The 24,090-nt window shown below is 38.0% G+C and overlaps 1 long non-coding RNA gene across 1 annotated transcript in view; it reads left to right on the top strand.

The window, feature by feature from the left end:
* Positions 1-23,888, top strand: part of LOC122815157 — a 413,630-nt gene extending 389,742 nt beyond the window's left edge. The window contains exon 4 of the long non-coding RNA XR_006366934.1: positions 21,709-23,888. This is a non-coding gene — a long non-coding RNA (uncharacterized LOC122815157). The remainder of the gene's footprint in view (positions 1-21,708) is intronic.
* The last annotated feature ends 202 nt before the right edge of the window (positions 23,889-24,090 follow it).

The raw sequence follows: 24,090 nt of genomic DNA, 5'->3' as shown, positions 1-24,090 counted from the left end.
AGCGTAGCAAGGGTGAACAGAGCGGGTTGACCCTGCAAGCAGAAAGCACAAAAGGAAGGAAAAAAGAAAAACAATCAGTAAGGTAATTTGAGTGAGCAGGTAACTCAGAGGAGTCCTATGCTGGCTGAAAAGGGATAGACAAACAGGTAGTATATAATTAGTGAAGAATAATTATTGAGGAGGAGGGATTGAAGACTATAACTCTACTGAGAGGGACTAAATACCTTAAAATAAAACAAATAAGAAAAATGTATCAACAGTGAAATGGATGAAAGGGGTGGGCTAAGAGGAAGGTTTGCAGCTGTTGCCCCTGGGGTATGCACTGATTGTAACAAGGTATAACAGTAGTCACAAAAGCAGGCACATACACTACACAAGTGGCAACAGCAAGGTTCCCAGAGTTAAAGCTGGGGTTGCAGTCTATTTTTTGATGATTGCTACTTAGAGTTTCCTTTGCTTTTAGCTGGAGTGACAGGATTCCTTACTTGCACAAATGCGGGGGGGGGGGGCTCAAAGTGATCAGATGCTTAGTAGCTATAAAAGTTGTAAAGAAGACAAAGGAAATAATATGCTGGAGGCAGGACAGGGCACCTGCCTTCTTCATGTCTGAGTGGGTCAATATGACTCAGGACCACTGGATGGGGATAACTGTATCCTGGGGTTACTCAGTTCACTTCCTTTCTCTTCACAGGCCACAGACTCCACCCTTTCCAGATGTTTCACTCCATCCAAAGGCTGCTGGAAAAAACAGACCCTAAACCTTTTGCAAAAGAGTGAAGTTCAAGAGATCCAATTAAATGAGAAGAGTTAGCTTTTCACTCAAACTTATTTTGGTTTCCAAGAAAATGAAGGACCTCAGGCCCATTCATGATCTGAACAAACTAAATCAATTTGTTCCAAAATTGGCTTTTTGCATGGTCACATTGCAATTCATCATTACATGCCTGCAAGAAGTAGTTTGGATGCACTATTTGGACTGTCAAGGTGCTTACTTTCACATCAAAATAGCAATGGGGTAAGGATTTTTTTGTGTTTTTTCTACATAGCAATGAGCAACCAGTAGTTATCAATGTCAATCCCTTACATTTGGTCTCACCTTAGCCTTCTGGGTAGTCACCAAGTACATGGCAGTGGTGGCAGTTTTAAGCTACAAGCCAAAGGGTCTTTCTACACTTGGATGACTGCCTCCTCGTGGCACCCAAAATAGGCAGTATCAAAGCCTCTGAATACTACTTCCTAGTTCTTTTCTAGTCTTTAGGGATATGGTCAGCACCATAAAGTCCCATTTAATAGCCACCTAGAGTCTCACATTCTGTGGATACAGGATGGAACGCTGTCATTCTGTGTCTTTCTCCCACAGTAAAAACAAAATGTGAGCACACCAACAAAACTGAACAGGAACAAAATAAAGTGTTTTCTTCAAAACTTATTTTCAACAGCTTTTATCGTACAAGGATGAATGCTTTTGCGGGTCTACTGCTTCTTCAGATCCAAATAAAACAACTTAAAACACTAGCAATATATGCACACATTAAATCACATGCTTATAAAATTAACAAATCAGGATCAGCATATTTTAATTAATGATGGCTTTAGTGGAACATTTGCATTCAAGCCCAGATCTCTGTGGGCTTGTAATGCTATGATCCATTTTACCTCTAAATTTTCCAAGTAGTTGTTTACATCACCCCTTCTCATGCCAGTTCTAACTTTTTGAAGAACTCTAAAGTGAAAAACATTGTGTCCTGTAATCTCTGTGTGTGCAGCCAAAGCTTTAGTGTGAACATTGTTCCTTATATTGCTAAGGTGTTCCAAGACCCTTTCCTTGAGTTGGTGTGTTATCTTTCCTATGTAAAAGCAATGGCATTGTGTACAGGTTGCTAAATACACTAAAAAACTGCAATTGCATGTAGCTGATAACCTTGGTATAAATTTCCTGCCAGTTTTGGGATTTATAAATGTCTGATCTTTGACAATAAAGGAAGAATCTCTACATTTCCCACAAGGGAATGTTCCTGTCCTCTGTAGGGGTTCCAGTTCTAGATACTTAGGACCATAACATTTGTTTTAGGCTCATGTTGTTTCCCCCCACAGGACAGAATTTAGTCAATACAGTCATCAGTAATGCAAAAACAAAATAGCCAGCACCAAGGTGTAAAAAAGTAAATAACTTTTAATATAAAGTTATCACAAACAGACCACAAAAAGCCTTCCTCAGTGTAACCACAGAAGTAACAAGACACTCCTTATATACACACACCCATATAGAAACAGAAAAATCATTGGCTGTTCACAACAATTCATTTAATCCTGGAGGAATTAAACCTCCCAACTTAATTATCCATCTTTTTTCTTTATTGTTCAAAATGTTATGCCAGCCACTCTTGTTTGTTCTATCTCCCTTAACAATGTCAATGACCGTAAAAGTTGTCGAGGGATGTTTGAGAACATGCTTATATAATGCATTTGTCTGCTTTTTAAGTTTCATGTCACTCATATGTTTACTGATCCTAAATTTAATGGGCCTGGATGTTTGGCCCACATAAAAGGCTGAGCATGTACAGGTGGCAAGGTACATAACCCAATCCGATGAACAATTGGCAAAGAATTTTATATCATATACTTAACCAGTATTGCGACTGCTAAAAGTTTTTGTTTGGTTAAGTCTAATCAATGAACACAATGACCACACCTGAAATATCCCTGCAGTGTATCCCCCGAAAGTGTAGATTGTTGAAATGGAACAGCTACCTGGGTACCCACCTTATAATGATTAAAGTGGGACGCCAGGGTCCTACCTCTCCTAAAGTCAAATCGGCACCATTCATCAATCAAAGTCCTGATTTTCTCATCAGCCAAGATGTTCCAATTTTCCTGTACCACCTCACAAAAAATACTGGTGTTGCGTCCATATGTAGTGATCATTCTGTTAGGGGCTGACTCATTTGAGGATTTATGTTGATATTGTAACAGTTCCTGTCTGGCCATACCACTAACCTCCCTGCAAGCCATAGTGATTACCCCAGGTTTATATCCACATTCCTTAAACCTCCTGACCATATCAGCTTTATAATAATTATGTTTGTCACTACCAGAACACATGCGCTTCACTCTCATGAATTGAGATTTTGGTATATTACTAATGACATGTGGCGGTGGTGGGGCTGCTGTAGCGTTGTCGCCTCACAGTAAGACGTCCGGTTCGATTCTCAGCTAGAGCGTCTTCTGCGTGGAGACATGCATGAATGGGCATACCTTCATTGACAGTTGTGCATCAGGGCTGGTAACTCGGCACGTAAAAATCAACTACCAATCATTAGCGGACCGGAGTTCCGCTGTGGCGACCCCTAACCGGGAAAAGCAGAAAGACACAACAACAACAACTAATGACATGTGGCGGGTGATGACTGGTTGCATGTAAAAGTGAGTTATATTCAGGGAATTTACGAAACACCTGTGTGTCCAAAGTACCATCCACATTCTTGGTAACTAGGACATCCAAAAATGTAATGTGGTTAAGATCTTGTGTACAGGTGACCTCAATACCTCATTTGTTCCCATTAAGTTAATCAACAAATTCCCATAAATACTCCAAATCAGCCTTCCATATAAGCCAACAGTCATCCAAATATCAACGCCAGATGTCCATTTCTGGCAAATACAGATTGTGTAGGGAATTGTATATAAGGTGTTCTTCTATACAAGTCATAAATAAATTGGCATAAATGGGGGCAAAAGATGCCCCTATCACTGTCCCCTTAGTTTGTAGAAAGCATTTGTCCTGGTAGTAAAAACATTTTTGGTCAAGACATGTTCCATCATGGGTATTAACAAAGTACTGAATCCTGGGGGATATAGTTCGGCAACTCCCAACCAATACTCAATGGCCAAAAGGCCAGCCCAATGAGGAATATTGGTATATAGGGAGGCCACATCCAGTGTACAAAGGAACCAATGTGATTCAATCTGGGCATCAGATAGTACTAGTAAAAATTCAGTGGTATCGCGTATTGTAGATCTCACTAGGGGCAGCAGAGGTTTCCGATACTGAGTCAAAAAAACAGCCAGTGGTTCAGTCAGCGATCCCCTACCAGAAACAATCAGTCTACATGGAGGGTTAGTTAGAGACTTGTGAATTTTTGGTAACAAATAAAAGTGTTGTCTTTTGGGATCCTTTATCATAAGATGTTTTGCAGTGCTGTTAGATATAACCCCTTCATCCACAGCATTTTGAATGAAATCATCTATCTGATGGTTAAATGTATTAGTGGGGTCCAATGGCATAAACATATAATATAAATGGTTGTTGAGTTGTCGTAAAGCTTCATTATTATATGTATCAAAATCCATGACCACAGTGGCTCTCCCCTTATCTGCAGTAACAATGACTATGTTGGTATTAGACTTGAGTTCCATCAGTGCCCTTTGTTGAATCTTTTAGAGGTTATGTGATTTGTTCTGTATTTCACCATGATAAGTATGCAGATCTTTGAGAGCATTATGTAAAAATACTTGTACCACATGATGCATGGGTGGCATAAAATTTGATCTTTGAAAATGAAATGCCTGTTCAACAGAACAAGAATCATTATTTTTATCAAAAAAATAATTTTAAATTCTACCAAAAGAATATAAATTTGACACAAAATCATTTTCAGCAACAAAGAAAGCTGGCACACAGTTTAGGCCTTTATTAAGAAGGTCACTTTGTACAGGGGTAAGAGCATGAGATGAAATATTGAGTACATTATTATGTTCTACTTGTTGCTCAAGATTTGGAGCAAAGCCTCCGCATTTGTTACGTTTCTTGTGTTTACGTCCCCCCCTCCTCCTGTGACTGTTTTTCCTAAAGGGAAATCTGTGCTGGTATTGGCCCATTTTGGTGTAGGTGAAGTTATACCTATGGCTAATTCAGAGTCTGTGTAGGAAGATGACTCATCCCCTGAGGTGCCTGTAGAGGAAAAATTGGTTTTCTTTAATATTGACCTTGGGCATTTCTTTTTATTTGGTTTGGGGCCAGTCTTATAGAATTTCACACTTTTATATGGACCAAATGGTCTACCCTTGTCATAATCCATAAGGTCTCTATCGAATTTGTGTAACTTATGCTTCTTAAGCTGTTGTTCCAAACCCGAAAGTTCATGGACTAACTGTTGTAAATGAATTGAGTAATTTTTGGGACCCTCAAATACTTTAGATTGTTCACACAACTTAGTAACCTCCAGTATCCCCCCATCTATACACCGGTCATAATATGAGGCTAAAGCTTGTACAAACCCAATAGAAGCTTGTTGCTGTATAGTTTCCCATGCTGTCTGTAATTCTTCATCAATATTATTGACCAGGGGCTGAGTCCTAACCCGTAGTCCCCGAGGGCTGATGTTTTTTGACATATAGGCTTTAAACAAATGTAAGTGCCAAACATTGGCTCTTAAATTTTTCATACTCCTTGATAACTGGTTAAACAAATCCTGACAATCAGACTCATGAGGTGCATGTTCATTCTCCCCAGAGGCTGGGGTAGAAACCCCCACTCCAAAGATACCAAGATCATCTCTATCTGAGGATATACCCCTGAGTAGTTGATTAAGGTCCATCTCAAAAAGAAAGAGCTGGTTATAATTATCAAATAAAACAAAAACAACTAGAAGCAAATTAAAGGGTACTCAAACCCTCCGTGCTTCAATACTAATAGTGCTCTCCCAAATTCAATTATAGAATTTAACCATTGTGAAGTACAATAATAGCCCCCACCAACTGTTCATATAAGATGGTGCTACATTACTTCAAAGAGTTCAGCCAATAAAGCAAAGTTAGTGGCCACTGCCACTAATGGCTACCAATCCAAAATCGTAATACTCAATGCAGAAAGAGATTATTTATATATGAATCCATAAGCTAGAATAGCTATCTGATAGACTCATATTGTGATAAATAAATCACTTATAAAAACGGAGTACAATAATAGCCCCCACCGAATCCAATAATCATATAAGATGGTGCTACGTAACTCTTAAGAAGCCAACCAAGAAAACTCAGCAATACTAGCTTTCACACCCTATAACCCAAGTTCAGGGTGATGGTGCTACATCCGAGATAAATTCAACAATCCATGGACCTGTAATCACTTAGTAGGTTGTAACAATAGTACATCTCTTATAATGTAATAATAGAGTCAAATAAGCAAAAAGATGAGAGGACCTATATAACAAACAGCCCAAGAGGTATAATTCCCTGGATATCCAAAATATAAACTCCAAAATGGAGAGTTGAAATATAATGCACCTCAAGAGAAACAATATAATAAAAATTGGAGAACCAGTATATCATTATACATGTCAAAAGTCAGCACCAACCGGGACCTGGAAAGGTAAAAAATGTATCACAAGTCTTAGAACCCATTGACACATAAAGCAAAAATAGTATGAATATCTCCAAATATTGTCCCACCATCAAGTAATAATTACTTAACCTGAAGAATAAATAATAGACCCACAGGTCAATGGGATACAACAACAAAGCTATCTAAACAAGGAAAGTATCCAAAAAGTATTGTGTGAACCTTAATAAATGTCCTGACTCTTATACATATAAATGTTTGGATCACTATTGTCTTGATATGACAGGATTCATACAAGGAGAAAACTAGATAAATATATAGAATGTGCAAAGAAACTGCCCAAGTTAACCACGATGGATAAATATTAGCCAAACATTGATTATAAGGCAATATTATAATGCCTATTTGTTAAAAGATTCCTATACAGACCACAAAATGTATTTAAATGTCATATACATTCCCAACACAATGATGGAAAATTGAATTAGTCCCGGTAACAGATAAATGTTCCTGGTTGGAAACAGTATGAAAAAAAGTCCAAAAGGAATGTAAAGAAAACAAGCAGCACACAGTTCGATATAGAAACAAACATAAAAAGTCAATAACTAAACCAAAAATACAATTGTCCGCTTGATGTATACTCCAAAATCACTGTATGCAAAAATGAGTACACAAAAAACTGAAATCTCAGCTTCAAATCCACTTGCCAGTCATCAGTCTCACAAATTCTGCATATTCAAACATGAGAGCAGCACTGTGCCTCAACGCTTTAGGTCTTATGGCAATATCTATTTTCAAGGCCCCTGTGCTTGGTTTCACTTGAGTGTTACAGTGGACACTCAAAATAGAATAGAACCAGTTGTTGGATCCTCTAAACTTCTACATTCAGATATCCAGAAAGTGCAGGTATTACCTCATATGGCAGATTTATGAGTTTATCTTATCTCTGGGCAGACTATTTCAACCTCTTACCAGCTGTGATGGCCACCCACAGATGCTTTTGCTTTAAGGTGGGGGCACTGTCAGCTGCAAACCATACAATGGATGTGGATATAGGCAGAAGCCAACCCGCACATCAGTATTATAGAAAGGAGGGCAGTCCTTCTGACCATGCAGGCATTCCGTGACTCCTTCAACCGGGTACTATTGCCACCCACTCTAACAGCCTGGTTGTGGTTTGATACTTGAACAAGGAAAGAAGTACCCATTCCTATTCCCTTTCCTGGGAAACTGTAAGAATTTAGGAGTGAGCATTTTCACACTATAATTTTCTTGTAGCTGGCAATATCCTGGAGAAAGCCAAATCATTAGTGAACAGGCTCGGACATTCATTGTGGATGCCTCACAAGTGGTTTGTCAGTCAGTCAATACAATGATAAGTCAGGCTTGTACATAAGTCACATCATACAGCATTTATTACCATATAAATTATCAGTCATTGTTTTGAAGATATATACACTGTTACCTAGCTTTACATAATTATATAGCTTGTTGCAAGCTGTCAAAACTACTTCTGAGAACCAGGAAAGTTGTTCTATTATTTCTTTTAAATTAATGTAAAAGTCTTACTAAATCAGTATTGCCCTCTTTTAATCCAAAATGTTCACAGTAAAGCAGGTCTTCCATGGCCTTATAAATTTGTATCAAAATACCATTTTGCATCTGTAGCTGCCACTGCATAGTCCAAAACTGTCTTTCCTCATAGGTTTGTTCATAATAGAGCATCAAATTCTGCTTTTTGTCTAATTAACATTACAATGCAATGTTTCATGGCATTGTGACTTCTGGATTTGATCAATGTTTTTATACAGTGTATGATTTTGTTACAGTCCCATAACAGTGTGTGTGTGTGTGTGTTTGTGTTTTGACTATGTGAGCATTAATGAATTCTGTGGAAGACACTTTATGTTGGGGAATTATCTCTAGATGCAGGTTATCCTTTGGTCTCACAATTATTCAGGGCATTCTTTCTTGAAGATCTAGCTAAAAGGATAATTCGGGATTCAGCCCTCATGGTGATAATTATGGAACTATAATCCTAGATATGAAAGTTATGCACTTATCATGTCAATACATTTGCATTGGTTGTTTCATCATCGTTCATCGTTGTCATCCTCGATTTGTCAACAGATGTGCATTGGTTGTTTCATCATCATTCATCGTTGTCATCCTCGATTTGTCAATAGATTTGCATTGGTTGTTTCATCATCATTCATCATTGTCATCATTGATTTGTCAATAGATTTGCATGGGTTCTTTCATCATCGTTCATTGTTGTCATCCTCAATTTGTCAATAGATTTGCATTGGTTGTTTCATCATCATTCATCATTGTCATCATTGATTTGTCAATAGATTTGCATGGGTTGTTTCATCATCGTTCATCGTTGTCATCCTCGATTTGTCAGTAGATTTGCATTGGTTGTTTTATCATCATTCATCGTTGTCATCCTCAATTTTCCCCTTCTTCCACTATTCCTCAACCCATATCTACGGGCTGTTTCCTGTTTCAGTTGTTGCCTGCATATAACTTGTTGTTATGCAAGGCTTCTGCCATGCAAAATTCTCAGATATCTAGAGATGGGGATCCTTTGGCCTAGAGAATCCATAGTAGAAAAAGAGGGATTTGATAGCCTGGAAAAACATACAGACAGGCAGACTAAGTTCTTCCAGTCTTAGTCCTGATAGTGATGACAGAACTACCTTTCCTGATATAACTATGATAAATATGTTGCTTTCTTTTCTAGAAGCATGAATATTAATGAAGGAGCACTGTACAGTAATATTAAGTAGTTTATTTTCTTAGTTTAGGATGAAAGAACACTCAAAGGACATATGTTTGGTAGCTGATTGATGATCTTTTATTTAAAAGTAGTTGTAACACTTTCATCCATACAGCACACTTTATTACACATAGAAAACATTGTTTACAGCGTACACATGTATTTATATATATATTTATAAAAAATTGTCAGCAAACATACAAAAATGAAGCAAAAAGCATCAGTTCCAAAAGACAATGTAAAACCATCAAAAATAAGAAAAATTAAATAAGTTAGTTTATGCATTATGGCAAGGCCCCTTGTATCCCCACACCCTATACAATGTTTGTGTGTGTGTGTGTGTGTGTGTATATATATATATATATATATATATATATATATATATATATATACCAACTTTGGGATTGCACAGCAGTGGCAAAATTACAAATTCCCACTACCCACTGGGCAATGATCTCATACCCTTTCATGTTAGCAAAGCCAGCAGCACTAATGCATGGGGCATTTTTTATTGTGAACATTCGGCATTGACAGTAACCACATATATATTTATGTATGTATGTATATTCTTTTCTAAAGATCCTCACGCTTTATTAAAGAGACCATCTGCTCAACAATTTTATAGGAAATAAACAGTGGAAATAAGAGTTCTACCTGATTTATGGAACAACCAGGTTTCATATACATCACAAAGGATAACTGGGTATGAAACAGTCCTGAGAGACACTTGCAAGAACACATTTTATGGTTTGTTATAGGATAGTTACAAGCATGTTGACCTAGTTTTTAAATATTTTACTTCTAAACATACTGATGAGGTTTTGCTTGAAAATTTTCATAATAATGGTATATATTTTTTGAATATGGATATTTGATTGTTACATTTCCTAGGGTAGCCACTTTCTTTGGAATCCTGAAGACCACTGCAAATGCTACTCATCCAAGTTTTATACCTACCGTGTTTTCTAAAGGTTTCCAACCTTTGGCTATATTTATTGACAAGTATTTAAATAATGTTGTTTGGTACATTTTTTTCTGTTTTAGGTAGATTTTTTCTGTTTTACTAGAGATTTGGACATAATTAAATATATTAAATGGAACCAGGATTTTTATTTTGTCAGTGATTTTTATTTTGACAGTTTAGGTATGAAAACTTTTATAGACTATCATCCTACAAGGTATTGATATGGTACATAGTTATTTGTTCACAGATAAAGTTATTTTTAATGGAAAAGTAAATTTCTACATTATGTATTTTATTAGATGTGCTAATTAGTAAAATTTTTGTTTTTGATATTCTTTTCTAAAGATTTAATGTATTGTATAACATGAACTACGGAGTGAACTGGCACCTCACATGTGTGCCCTGTTCAATCACAGCCTCGCCTCAGGCTTTATCCCTACCAAATGGCGCACTGCTATAGTCATCCCTCTCCACAAAGGAGGAGCGACTACAAACCCTGGGAACAATCACCCCATTAGCCTAACAAGTCTGATATCCAAAGCTATGGAATGCATCATCATGGACCTAATAAACAAGGCTATAGGGAATCTCCAAATTCTGGATCCCACACAGTTTAGTTTTGTGAAGGGTAGATCATGCCGGCTCAACTTGATCAGTCAGTCACCAGAGCTGTGGATGAAGGCAAGGTGGTTCATACAGCCTACCTTGATCTGGCCAAGGCCTTTGATACCATTCCCCACTCAGGAATCATAGAAAAACTCACTAAGCTAGGCACCAACCCCTATATCACTAGTTGGATTGCAAACTGGCTCACATATAGAACTCACAGTGTGAAAGTAGCTGACTCCAAGTCAGACTGCTGACCAGTCATGACTGGAGTCCCACAGGGATCGGTCCTGGGTCATCTCCTGTTGGTATCTACTTCTGAGAAGTCCAGGCCAACATGAAGGGCTGACAAAGTTCGCAGACGATTGCAAGTTGGACGCCATTATTAACTCCCCAAGTGATGCTGACATCCTACAGAATTGGCCTCACTGAGACCAACAACAGGTGTCAGAACCATGGCCTTAAGCTCAATGCCAAAAAAAGTGCCATCATCCCCTTTGGGAAAAGGCAGTTTCCATGAACTACCACATCGATGGTAGTCCACTGAACACAGAAGGCTTTATAAGAGATCTGGGAATACAGATTGACAGCAACCTCTCTTTTGACCACCATACTGCCACTGTGGTCAGAAAGTCCTTCTATGCAGCACATCTCATTACTAAGGGTTTTGCATCCAGGAAGAAAGAGGTCATTGTCTCCCTCTACTCTTCCCGCATTAGGTCAATCATCGAGTACAATGCCCCATTTGGCATGTACCTCACTAGACACCTGCAACAACTGGAGAGGCCACAAAAGTACCTCACAAAGGGGATCCTAGGCCTTAAACACTTGTCCTATATGGACAGACTCAAAAAACTCCAACTATTCTCTGTCTCATATCGCCTACTTAGAGGCAATCTCTGCTTGACTTACAAAGCCATGTCTGGCCCAGCTCAGTTAGAAATGCTACATCTAAAGAAATCCCAATTTCTCCACACCACATGCTTCAGAGACCTCAACCTCCCACAATCAACAGAACATAGCTGGAGGGACAGGTTCATATCCCAGAGACTGCCCATGCTATGGAATAGACTTCCTAAACATGTCAAACAGAGCACTTCGCTGTCCCTCTTCAAGAGAAATCTTGATGAGTGGATAGGTAATAGAAAGTTCACCCCAGGGATCACTCCAGTGGCTCTACTCGACAGTGGCACTGGAAAATAAGGTCGGGTGGCACGATGCCAGGGTAATCCTATGGGCTAGGCTTCAGGGCCATTAGCCTAATACACACATATGAACCTATTACTGTACAAGCTGCTGTGACTCTTTTTCAAACCACTCATTATCTGAGTGGTAAAGACATGACTCGAATACTGGTGGTTTTTTTACAAACTCTTATTTTTACACTGCTTATGTTGATGACAATTTGTTTTTTAATTTTTCTCAGGGTTGCAAGATGGTTTTATTAATGCTTTGGGCTACTTTATGTAGTGACTTTTTCAATTATCTGCACTCTAGGAGTGGTTATACTGTTATCATTGCGTAATCAAAGGCAAGCCATCAAGCTTTCTAGGTTGGTTTCCAACAACAAAAAGTTTGATATTTAATTATGCAAACTCAAGCAATTGTTTAAAACAAAATATTATGTCGGTTTGATTGATAATATTTTCTGTGAAGTATTGTGAAATATGTGAAAAATAGGAATGCTAATTATAAGCCAATACTTGGGTCTGAGGACAGCATTTGTTCTGTCTTCAGCAGGAAAAACATCCATACACCAGTACCCTGGCACTTAATTACAGTGTCCATGTTAACAGCTTTAAAAAGGTTATTAGAAATAACTGGGGAATTCTGATGTATAACCCAGAGTTCTTTTAGTGTTTTTGGATCTGAATGGTATTTTATGTACAAAAGTGGTAGTTCTTTGAAATGCATTTAAGAAAATGATGCATTTATATATACACATTGACCTAACAGTTTGACACTTATATTTGTGCCTTTTGCCCATAGTTCCATTTTATTAATACTGGTCCTTTCTTGTCTTTGTCTCATATGAATAGAACTTCTGGTACAAGTCCACATTACGCATGCTTTTCTAGAAGGGTTATGCACATTGCCACTTGCATGACTTACAGTGTTTTTTCCTTTGTCAAAGAATCTCATACATTATCTTTATTACTTACCCCTAAGACAAAAATGAATATTAATGTTTTTACAATGTTAACAATACTGAATAGAGTGTTCTAATTAAAGAAATACTTCTTTATGACTGACAGTCTCTTGCTGGATTACAGATGTATAGACCTGCACAAAGGAGGTCCAACCACTTATCCGGGTAACTACAGACTAGTAAGTCTTACCAGCTTCATATGTAAAGCCATGGAAAGAATCATCATGGATATGATAAATGAGAACATAGGTAACCTGTAAACACTGACCCATCACAGTTTGGCTTTGTTAAGGGAAGATCATGCCTACTAAATCTGGTGGACTTTTTTGAGAGGGCCACCAAAGCATTGGATGAAGGGAAGACTGCATACAGCTTACCTCTACCTGGCCAAGGCTTTTGAAGGCATTAAAGATGAGCTCACTAATTTAGGTACAAACCCTTTTATTTCCTGATGGATAGCAAACTGGCTCAGTGATAGGACCGAGGAGGTCAAAATTGGTGAGGCCACCTCCACCAAGAGGACAGTCACTAGTGGAGTCCCCTCAGATTCTGTACTGGGCCTGCTCCTTTTTGGCATCTATTTCTCTGAAGTGGAAGCAAATGTTGAAGGTTTATGGCTGACTAAGTTTGCAGATGATTGCAAACTGGGGGTTATCATACACTCCCCTGCAGATACTAGCATTCTTTAAGAAGGTCTATCTAGTCTTAAACTCAATGCTAAGAAATGCATAATTGTGCCTTTTGACTTTTGGGAAGTCAACCATCCTAGCTAATTGCCATGTTGATAATACAACCATAAGAATGACACATTGGTCAGGGATCTGGGTATGCATGCAGACAGTTGCCTTACCTTTGACCACCACGTAGCCACAGTGGTGAGGAAATCCTTTTATGTTGCTCAACTTATAAGTAAGGGCATAGGATCTAGGTCCAAAGAGGTCATTATCCCACTGTACTCCACCCTTATTAGGCCAATCATAGAGATAATGTTCTGTTTGGTATGTACCGGACCAGGCATATGCAGCAACTTGAGTAATATACAGGGCAGAACAAACCCATCTTATGCAGTGCATCTTAAAGCCTTTTCTCTCTACTCAGTCTCCTATAGATTGCTGAAGGGTGATCTATGCCTGGCTTACAAGACAGCCGCAAACCCCACACTTATGAATCTCCTACATATTCATAAGTCAAAGAGTACTAGAAATAAAAGGTCTAGGGACCTAAATTGTGTCTGCAACTTAAAGAGAACATGGTGGAGAAACAGATGTGTCCCAGAGACTGCCTCTCCTATGGGACAGGCTTCTCATCCAGGTAAAGCTGAGTTAATCTATTACCCACTTTAAGCGCAACCTAGGCCAGTGGATGGAGAACTGGAAATTTACACTATGCCTGGCACCCATGTCCCTTATGAAGAGAGGTAGCTTTACAAGGCCTGGCTCTCAAGGTCCTATTCAGATACAGACATCATTAATCTTTCGGAAAAACTTGTCTAGGCAGAAAGGCTCCCTGGGTCATTAGCCTAGTAACAATCGATGATTCTGTGAATCTACGTGGTGACTGGGAAAGTATGTTTGAAAAGAAGAAAGTACAGGAAGTGTTCACAAACTGAAACCAGTGTCTCTTTAAGTTCTTCTCTTTCCACTTCTGTCTCTAATAAAGTTAACTTATTTTGACTGACTCATTAAACGGTTTATTCTTTGTCATTTCTAACCTTATCTTGTACATTTATAAATACCTTTTGACTTCTTTACTCAAGAATTCTGGACAAAATCAAAAACGATGGAAGGCGCAAAGAACCAAAATTAGGGACAAATTCTAAATATTACTCTAACTCACTTAAAAAGTAAAAAAATTAGATTTGTTCAACATGCTTTTTCTGAACAATATGAAATATGAAGCAGTAGTTTCTGGTGTTATCTTTTAACATACACATCATCAATCCAGCACTACATAAATTGATCAGTTCTTGCTTTCCCTTAAAGCTCACTCCTCCTCCAAAACAGTATTCTGCATCTATTGTTCCCATTATTTCCATGTTTCTAAGTAATTTGTTCCTATCCTTTTTTGAAGTTCCCACTTCCAGCTCTTTTATCTCTGTTACAATATTCACTACTTCAAATAAAGTTGGTTTATACTTTGAATTCTATTTTCTAGAAATTACTTTTTGGCAGCCACCAAAAGAAAGCTTAACAAGGCCTTACTATGTCTAGGCAGTTTAGATCCTGTATCCCAGCTGAAAAAATAATTTCCTTAGTTACACCCATTTGTTCATCCAGTATTTCTGACAGTGCACTCTGTAGGGAATTTTTAATGTTTGGCAACCCATTACATCCTAAAATATATGTGACTAGTTACCTATTTCTTCCCCATCACACCTCCAACATTTGTCATCTACCTGAGGAAAATTCTTTGGAATCTGCTTGGGTAAAAAAAAAAAATAAAATAAAAACAATACCTATGTAAACACTTCCAAGCAAAAATCCTAATCCTTCTAGACTTTGTTGCATATTTGGGTTGCCATACATATATCCCTCCATTGTTTCTTTGTGGTTTGCTTATCCAATCTCCCTTTCCAATATTTTCTAACCTCATCTGACTGATTCCTTTAGTAATCATGCAATATTATATGCCCTGCTAACTACCTGTTTGTAACAGCAGCTTCTATTATAGATTAAACTAAAATCTCTCAACTGTTAACTTAATACAAATGCACAAAACTATGAACATCTTCAGATAATGAAATTTAAACTTCCTAATAGAAACAATTGTCAGAGATAGACAGCAATACTCACAGACATTAACTGACCTATAATTAAGCTCATGCAGACTAAGACACATAGTACGGCCTGTGCTTCTACTTACACTAAATGCTGAGTACCTGTAACTGTTGTAACAAACTTATGGGCTAATGCATATGATAGCCTGTGTTGGTGAGTAAGCAGTTACATACTTATACAAGTGTCCTCCCCAACATATTAGCATAGTGCCATATCACTGGAAATTATCAAGGTGACCCCACCTGCTAACAGCACAGATGACTGCCTTACCTAATTCATACACATGTATACCTGCTGTATGTATTTTCGTATGTATCCCTACAGCCATTATATCACATACTTTCAAAGCCATAGTATGGTATAAGCAGGTAACACCATTTTATGTATCTATTCTTCCACCAATCCCAATAGTATAGACTTGTATATTTGTGTCATGTGTTTACAGGTTTCAGTCATCCAGAAGACAAAGTAGAAGGCAGAGACTGCAAATTACATCTTGCTGCAAGCATTTAGGATGCATGGCCTATACCTGTTGGGAAGATAGAGGTCTATGCGACTGCCACAAATTTGGAACAGGCTACCAATTCATGTGAAACAGAGCACCTCTATGGTACTGTTCAAGAGTAATCTGGACAAGTGGATGGGGCACTGTAAATTTTTACCAAGGATAGCACCCATAACCTTCCTAGACATGGGCAGTCATCACTAAATGCAATCTTGGGTACTGACTATGATTTCTATGGTATTACTTTGGGATGAAATGGCTAGGCTTAAAATGACCTCCAGGTCGATAGCCTAATAATCTCCAATGATTTATGTGAGCATGTGTGTCAGACAGTGGTCCATGGCATGAACATTATGACCGATCACATTCATACAGCAGTGTTACAGCAGTGTTATAACTGCTGTTAACAACATGCTATATTGTGACAAGGCACAACGCATTTCATGGTAGCTAAGAGGTTGGCTACAGTGCAGGGATGGGTGACCTGAGAGCAGTAGGTTAATACAGCCAGAAGATAGTAAAGTTGTGTATGTTGGATTTACCATAACAGTAGATGTTTGAATTCTTCACTGCTGTAGTAGCTTACATGTATATGGATTATATTTTGCCCAATATATACCAGCCAGTCTCCAAAAGTCTTTGACTCCCTCCCTCAATTGTGCCCAGGCTACTGTGGCTTGAGAACTCCAAGGGAGAACAGTAGCCTAGGTGTGAATCTCTTCAGGACTTTCTTGCCCCATGAGAAGAAAGACCATACTTGTCCTGAAACTTAAAAAATAAGGGGGGGGGTGCAGCTACTGTAACAGTGAGGAATTTGAACACTGATTGTTATAGTAAGTGCAACTTACACAATTGTACTATGTTCATGTGGGAGTTTGGCATAATGGTTAATGTATTTACCTTACAGATACAAGGTGCAGGGTTTGATTCTCACATGGGGTAATTGTGTAAGCTTAAAATGGCCTACAAGGCTAATCAGTGATGACGATGAATCGTGTTCATTGCTGCAGTAGCTTGTGGCTATATAGGTACAATTTCTTAGCTTATCTATCATGGGAGGTGGAAATAGCAAGTTCAGGAGCCTCAAGAGTATGGTCCTAGCAAAGCTTGTCCTGGACCTGAAGAAGGAATTCAGTTAATAATGCTTTGTAAATGTATGAATAAAGGACAAAGGGAGCTACCTCTAGAAAGCTTCTAGAGTCCATCCCTTTCCAGTATGCCATCAAAAACGACAAGACTCTAGTATAGCATACCATGATTCTGCCTGGAATTATTTCACCATGGTGGGAAGAACATGAAAACACATAAGAAGGAACAACCAACAGGTAACTGAACTGACATGGGTTGTCCTTCCTTTTTCCCATGACAGGAAGTACATAGCTGTTGAGCTTCACTAAATGACTAAGTACTGACAAGTTAATATCTGAATTGTTTAGGCTTGTCCAGAGTAGAGAGAGAATCCTTTTGGCCCTGGTTTTAAAATTCAGGAGCGAATACATATTTACACTGCATGCATCATGTTTGATCTGTGTGAAATCACAATCACTGTGTTCTCATCAAAGTGCACAGTCCAAGACTAGACACCACTGCTTGCCCTGTCATGTCGTATACTCTGCCTGTTGCTGTCTGGGAAATAATTGTGTAGCTGATGATTGTTGCTCTTCTACCACACTCTTGTCAGGTGATGGTGTTAAAGCACCTTTCCTGATAGTCATGTGTCTGTGACATCCAGTGGTGTTTAAATCCTGGGGCTGCCCAATCTGCTTCCTCACTATTATTTATGGGAGCATACAATATGCAATGAGCATCATACAAACTGCAAGACATCATACCGCAGTGGCCCTCAGACATATAGATGAAGCTGAAGTGGGCTTCAAAAATGCTGAGTACATGCTCTATGATGTTACAGGTGTGTGCATGTGTGGTGTTATATTGGAGTCCAGCAGAACTCTGCAGGTTATGTATGGGTGCAAAGAGTCATGGGTTTCAGTGGGTGTCTAACATCACCTGTACCAGAGTGCGAACATGTGTGTGTCTATGACACATAGAAACACTTGAAAAAAAACAGTATACCTTAACATTAGCCATAGGATGTGCACTTACCAGCTAAATGGCCGTGCTGAATTTCAGTCTGCAGCAAGCAGTGAAAGCTGAAAGGTATGTGAGATATGTGAATCATGCAAATCCCCTGGGTATAGTGCACATATTAGTTATGATCCCACAAACAACATGCGTTGCTCCAATAATGGTAGTTCTTCCTGTTCACAAACTTTTGTGTACTTCAGTCAGATGGGGCTTTTATTACTACATCTGTGCAGTCTGTGGTAAATAGTACCTCAGGGATGCAGGCAGTGTTGTAGAAAGCAGATGTAGTGTTAGAGCTCTCCTGTAGTATGTTAGAAAACCATATATGCTTCTTCCCTTGTCAAAGAATTATATCAAAGAACTATTCTAGAGGCACAGACTTGTGAAATACCTAGTATGTGGCCAGTCGGTCCCCAAAAAGTCTCTGTAACTAGTATGGAAAGATATACACATACCTTAGTCCCCGCAGGCATGGAAATGTCATGGATTTCATGGGTGGAAGACACACTTCAAGGAAGATCCATACAATATATTGACTAACTCTAAAGTAATCAGTCGTCTCATGATTTGTGAATTTGTCAAATAACCCACTAACATTACCATTTACATTGGCGACAGATTGCAACTTGTACAAACTGGCAGAAACCAGTAGCTCTAAGGATTATTACCTACTGTGACTCTATTCTTATTATGTACAGCAATTACATTTTTGGCATCCTTTCCCTTTTTATATTTTGATGTGCAGGGCTTTCTTTGGAAAAACAATGACTCATGACTAGGGTCACTTTGTATACATTTGAATATTATGATGTCATTTTACTACCTCATTATTGTCATTATGTGCTTATTTGCATACATCTTCAGTTGTGCACTTGTGTACTGTTGTGGTGCGAAGGGACCACAAATCACCTCTACACTGTGCCAGTGTGTAGTGTGCTTTTCCACTGTATTCTATACAATCTGTCTGTAACTCCTGCCCTAAATGTTGTTAGCATTTCCTACCTTTGCCCATAGCTCTCAAATGACTCAGGGACAAATCTCTACAGAATGAACTGACAAATCCAAAGATAATCAGGGACACTTTTAAAATATTAATACTGTTTACTTGAGACATTGACAGAATAAGAGAATGTGATCTAATATACATTTTCTGAAGTAAAAGAAATCTATACCTTTAAATAATTTCATTATTTATTAAGTGTACGTCATCACCTTTTATCCGAAAGTCACCAGTTTTAGGAGGGATTAATGAGGATTAAAAGCTGAAGTACGAATCAAAATCAGAGACATCCCTGAAAGTCAGGGACAGATGAAAGGTATGCTTTTGCCACCCCTCAACAAATACATACAAGAAAAGCTATTTCATCAAGGTGTAAATGTTATATACAGCTAAACTATTAAATAGTAGCAACTAATAGTAGCTAGACAGACCAAAGATTGTGGATTACTTTACTAGGATCAACATATCCCAAGCAAAGCATTCACAACATAATGATTTTATTTAGTCTGTACCGTCACACATGGTATACAAATAGGGTGGGAAAATGCTTATTGCATTTACTATGGTCAGATTAACTCATCATAGTGAGTACTTTTATAATCTGTTCTCCATTCTACAAAGCCCTTTCCTCAGTCTCAACTCAAAGTTAGGAGGAGTGAAAATCCAATTTTAAAACAAATGAGCTATTTATTCAGCAGATATCTTTTATGTATAACTGGCAGGCTTGAAAGAAGCACTTGCTATGAGACAAATAAACAAGAACTACTGCCCTTTGGAGGCAACCCTTTACTCCTGTTCTTTGTTACAGTTAATCATTATACAGTGGTATATTTAATCAGTTTACATGATATAGCAATGCTGAGTCATGGTTTCCTTTACTTGCTAGGGTCCCAGCTTCCTGAAGCCTTTGCTTCTACACATTATCTAAACTTGTTTGTTTCATACTGCACAAATGCAGTATTTGTAGCATTTTTCTCCATATACTAATTGATATATACGTCTACTGCTGGAGAAAATGAGATAGCTAGCCCCATCACTTCACGGCTTACTATCACATAGTCGATCGCACAATGTGTGAAACTTATTTAGCAGAACCATAAATATGACTGCCACAATGTCGAGCCTTACAATAGCGAGCATTTGCTGTTGTAAGGTTCGACATTGTGGTGCAGATCGCACTATAGTGAGGATCGGGAAATGTACCCTTTCCCTCACTGTAGTGCAATCTCAGAGTTTGTATATATAAGTAGGGGGCTATGGGGGGTGCATGGGGGCTTGCCCCCCTGCAAAAAGTATTTTTTAATGTTGAGCAGAAGTGAGCATTTCAGTAAAGTTGACATTTTTGATATTTCGACTTTACTGAAATGCTTACTTCGACATTTTTTGTGTTCGATGTTCTGATTTCCAAACATGTTAGTCGGACATCTTAACACTCGAACACAGTGGATTTGAATATATGATTGTAAACCTCACTTCACACGTGTGCCTTTGTCTCATGCTAAACACTGAAGAGAGACTTCATTAAACTATAGCTACATTGATTCATTCTAGTTTTACACACCATGCAAAATCACTTCATTACTCATGTGGTGCATAGAACCTTCTTCTTCTTTTGGCTTTTTTCCTGTTAGGGGTTGCCACAGCAGATCACTTGTCTGCTTATGATTGGCAGTGGAGTTTTACAGTGTCGAGTTGCCAGCCCTGCGCCCAACCTTCCACAGAAGGCACACATTCACGCCTAGGGCCAATTTAGAATGTCCAATCCACCTACAGCATATCTTTGGGATGTGGGAGGAAACCGGAGCACCCAGATGAAACCCACACGACCACAGAGAGGACATGCAGACTCTGCACAGAAGGCACCGTAGCCAAGGATCGAACCGGAGAACCTCTTGCTGTGAGGCGACAACATTAACTGCTGCAGCACCGTGGCCGCCCCCTGTGTGGTGCATAGAATCACAAACAAAAAAAACTTACATTGCTACATGCTGACCTAAAACATACTACGGAAAGAAGCATGTCACATCATTAATGCTTTAAAGACTTAAAATTTTTAAAATGAATTTAAACTTGATATATTTGTTGATGCTTGGAGCATTAGAGTCACAAAACATTAATTGCTGTTTGTACTTCCTGCAATCTACAAAACTGTCCCAGTCTCCTCCTCATGTCATTGTGCTCCTATCATTTGTTTATTTTTAAATGTGAAATATGAAATTAAGATGCTAAATGTAATGTTTTCTCCAACAGCAAAGTGAGTGAAGCAGTATCTGTGTAAAGCCTTCTTTTCTCTAGCAGTGGATTTGGTTTGTTTGCTTTATTTGTTCAGCTGTGGTATTTGGACCTTTTCAGACCTCTTTTTTAGCGTAGTCTTCTCATTAGTCCTACTCAGGGTATAAATGTGTAAGATTCAAATAAAATGTAAAAACAAGATAGACTTAGTAAAATATTTTTTCCAAAATATGTTTCTGTTTCTAATATTGTTTTCTTTTATTCCTAGGGTATTTCTTTGCCCTGAATAACGAGGACATCTAACATGAAATTCACTGCTCCAGAGAGATAATCTTAACTACAATACCTGCTGTTGCAACAATGAAAATGTTGGATTAAAGAAACAGACAAAAATCAGCTGGTTCTAAGTACTTTTCTATATATACTTATACCCAAGGAGCATGAGCAAACCTATGATACAGTCAGAATGACTAGAAGAAAGAACATCTGGGATTATTGTCGTAGCTTGTGCAAAACTCTCCAACTAAAAAAAATGCAAAGTCTTTTTAGGTAATATCAAAGAATGCAGGACTGCTAAAATATTACAAATTATTTAAAAAAATAAGCAATAACCTAACTATGTGCATTGCTTCAACAAAATTCAATAGAAAGATAGGCCAAGCAATTGGACATATAGCAACTAATGGGGGTGAGGGTGGATAAATAAAATAATGCGAAGGCTAAAACTATATGGTACAAAGTAACAGAGTATAAGTAATAGCAATGATAAAATAGAAAAACAATAAAAGGCAGGCAAAAGAATGGTAAAGCATAAATGAATGAAAACTAAGTAAAGACGAAATCATGAGGAAATGACACCCAGAAACAAAACGAGGGAGTCAGAAACAAGTTTATGAAATAGATATATAGAATACAACCTAGTACATAAATCAGACAGAGGTACATTCATTCATTAAGTCTTAGTTTGCCCACATAATCTAGGTCAGGGTTGTTGGGAACTTGTGTCTCAGCTCCCACTTGGTGCATGATAGAAGAACAATACTAATCCTAAATGGGTTTGGGGGGGTTAACCGCCTGCTGGACACATATGCTTTCATACAATACACAAACAGATGGACAGAAAGACACAATTAAACACAGAGGAAAACATGCATTGTCTACCTAAAATGCTCCCCAGCCAAGAACCTCACTGAAGATCTTAATCTTGTGGGTTAGCAATACTGTTATACGACTGTGACACCTAGGAGAAGGTACACATACTGAAAGCCTGATGCACCAAATCCAGCACTGGTTTAAAAACGAGCTGTGTGAAGATGCTGATTTATACCTAATGAGGAAGAAATGGAAAGCATTTATGCAATATTTATGTAATTGTTTGATGAAACTGTCAAAGTCTGTAATAATTTGTTGTGCCGAATATCTTTCTCTTATGGCTGCCTGTAAAAGAAATAAAAAATAATAATTTGATATTGTACTGTCCACACAGAAAATTAATATAGTTCCTATGAGATGTTGGCAGTTACTTTAATCAAATTAACTGAAGATTTTCTAGAATTAATGCTTCCTGTTAAAAAACAAAATACATTAATTATGAACTCAAGAGCAGCAAGTACAACCATATAAAAAAATCTTTGACATTGAATGCTGGATAAGTTGAAAGTGAGTACTTGCATAAGTTGGTAACTTGTCTGATATTAAAAGAAGTATATTAACGTCTTACAAATTACTGTGGCAGAATAAGTTGGACCTCTAAGGCTACTATCTCATTTTATCATTATTAACCATAGACTTGTGCTGTTCCGGGATAAGCAGTAGAGGCTGGAGAGAGAGAGAAGCATACCTCTCAAGTGTACCTCATTACAAGGAATGTTTCTCATTTTGAGTCTTAACAAGTCCATGTTCCACATTGTTAAATTGAAAGACTCTGTCACACATTCATTTGTAAGGCTTTTTTTAGTTAATATCTGGGGTTACTGAGCTTACTAATTGAAGTTGTTACTAAGTGTTTAGCAGGTGTTTCACTTTTTATCCATTCGTTCCACATTTTGGGAGATGGAGGTTTGACACAGTGAAGTAAGGTGGAAGGAGACATAGGGAGAGAGGGGGAGAGAGCTAGAGAGCCATTCTGAAGCAGAACAAGTACCTCCAAACCCTTGACGTTCATGCAAGAAGGCTTGAATGAAGTAGAAAAGGACCTGATAAGGCAGACATGAAGAACCTTCAGAAAGTACGAAAACAGGAATAAATACTGTAGCAGAAAAAAAAAAAAACATATCATAGCCATTTACAAACCTTTACCCAAAAGCCACTAAAATTTAATTTCATTTAATAACTTAATGTTGTCTCCTTAGGTGGTAGTAACATTTATTTATTTTTTCCTGGCAACATCTCTTTAGTTCCACTTTGCATCTGCTCTTTAAAAAAATGTCTTTTCTCAGTCCTACTACTAATTGTGCATTGTTTTTGAGTAAACTAAATAAACTTTACAATTTCTTAAAAGCAGCTCCATCTTTTTTTTTCTGCTTCATGTTTTAAGCTGTAATCAATAAACAAATAATAATATAGATGCCACTTCAACAGCTTTCATAAGAATATACAGTTAATAATATGGAAAGTGAAAGGAAGCAACACGTGAGCATGACTATATAAC

This window comes from Protopterus annectens, chromosome 11.part0, assembly GCF_019279795.1.
Source record: "Protopterus annectens isolate FY-2018-M chromosome 11.part0, PAN1.0, whole genome shotgun sequence".
Lineage (NCBI taxonomy): Eukaryota > Metazoa > Chordata > Ceratodontiformes > Protopteridae > Protopterus > Protopterus annectens.
The sequence above is the reverse complement of the archived record's forward strand: the minus strand, read 5'-3'. Positions and strand labels throughout refer to the sequence as shown.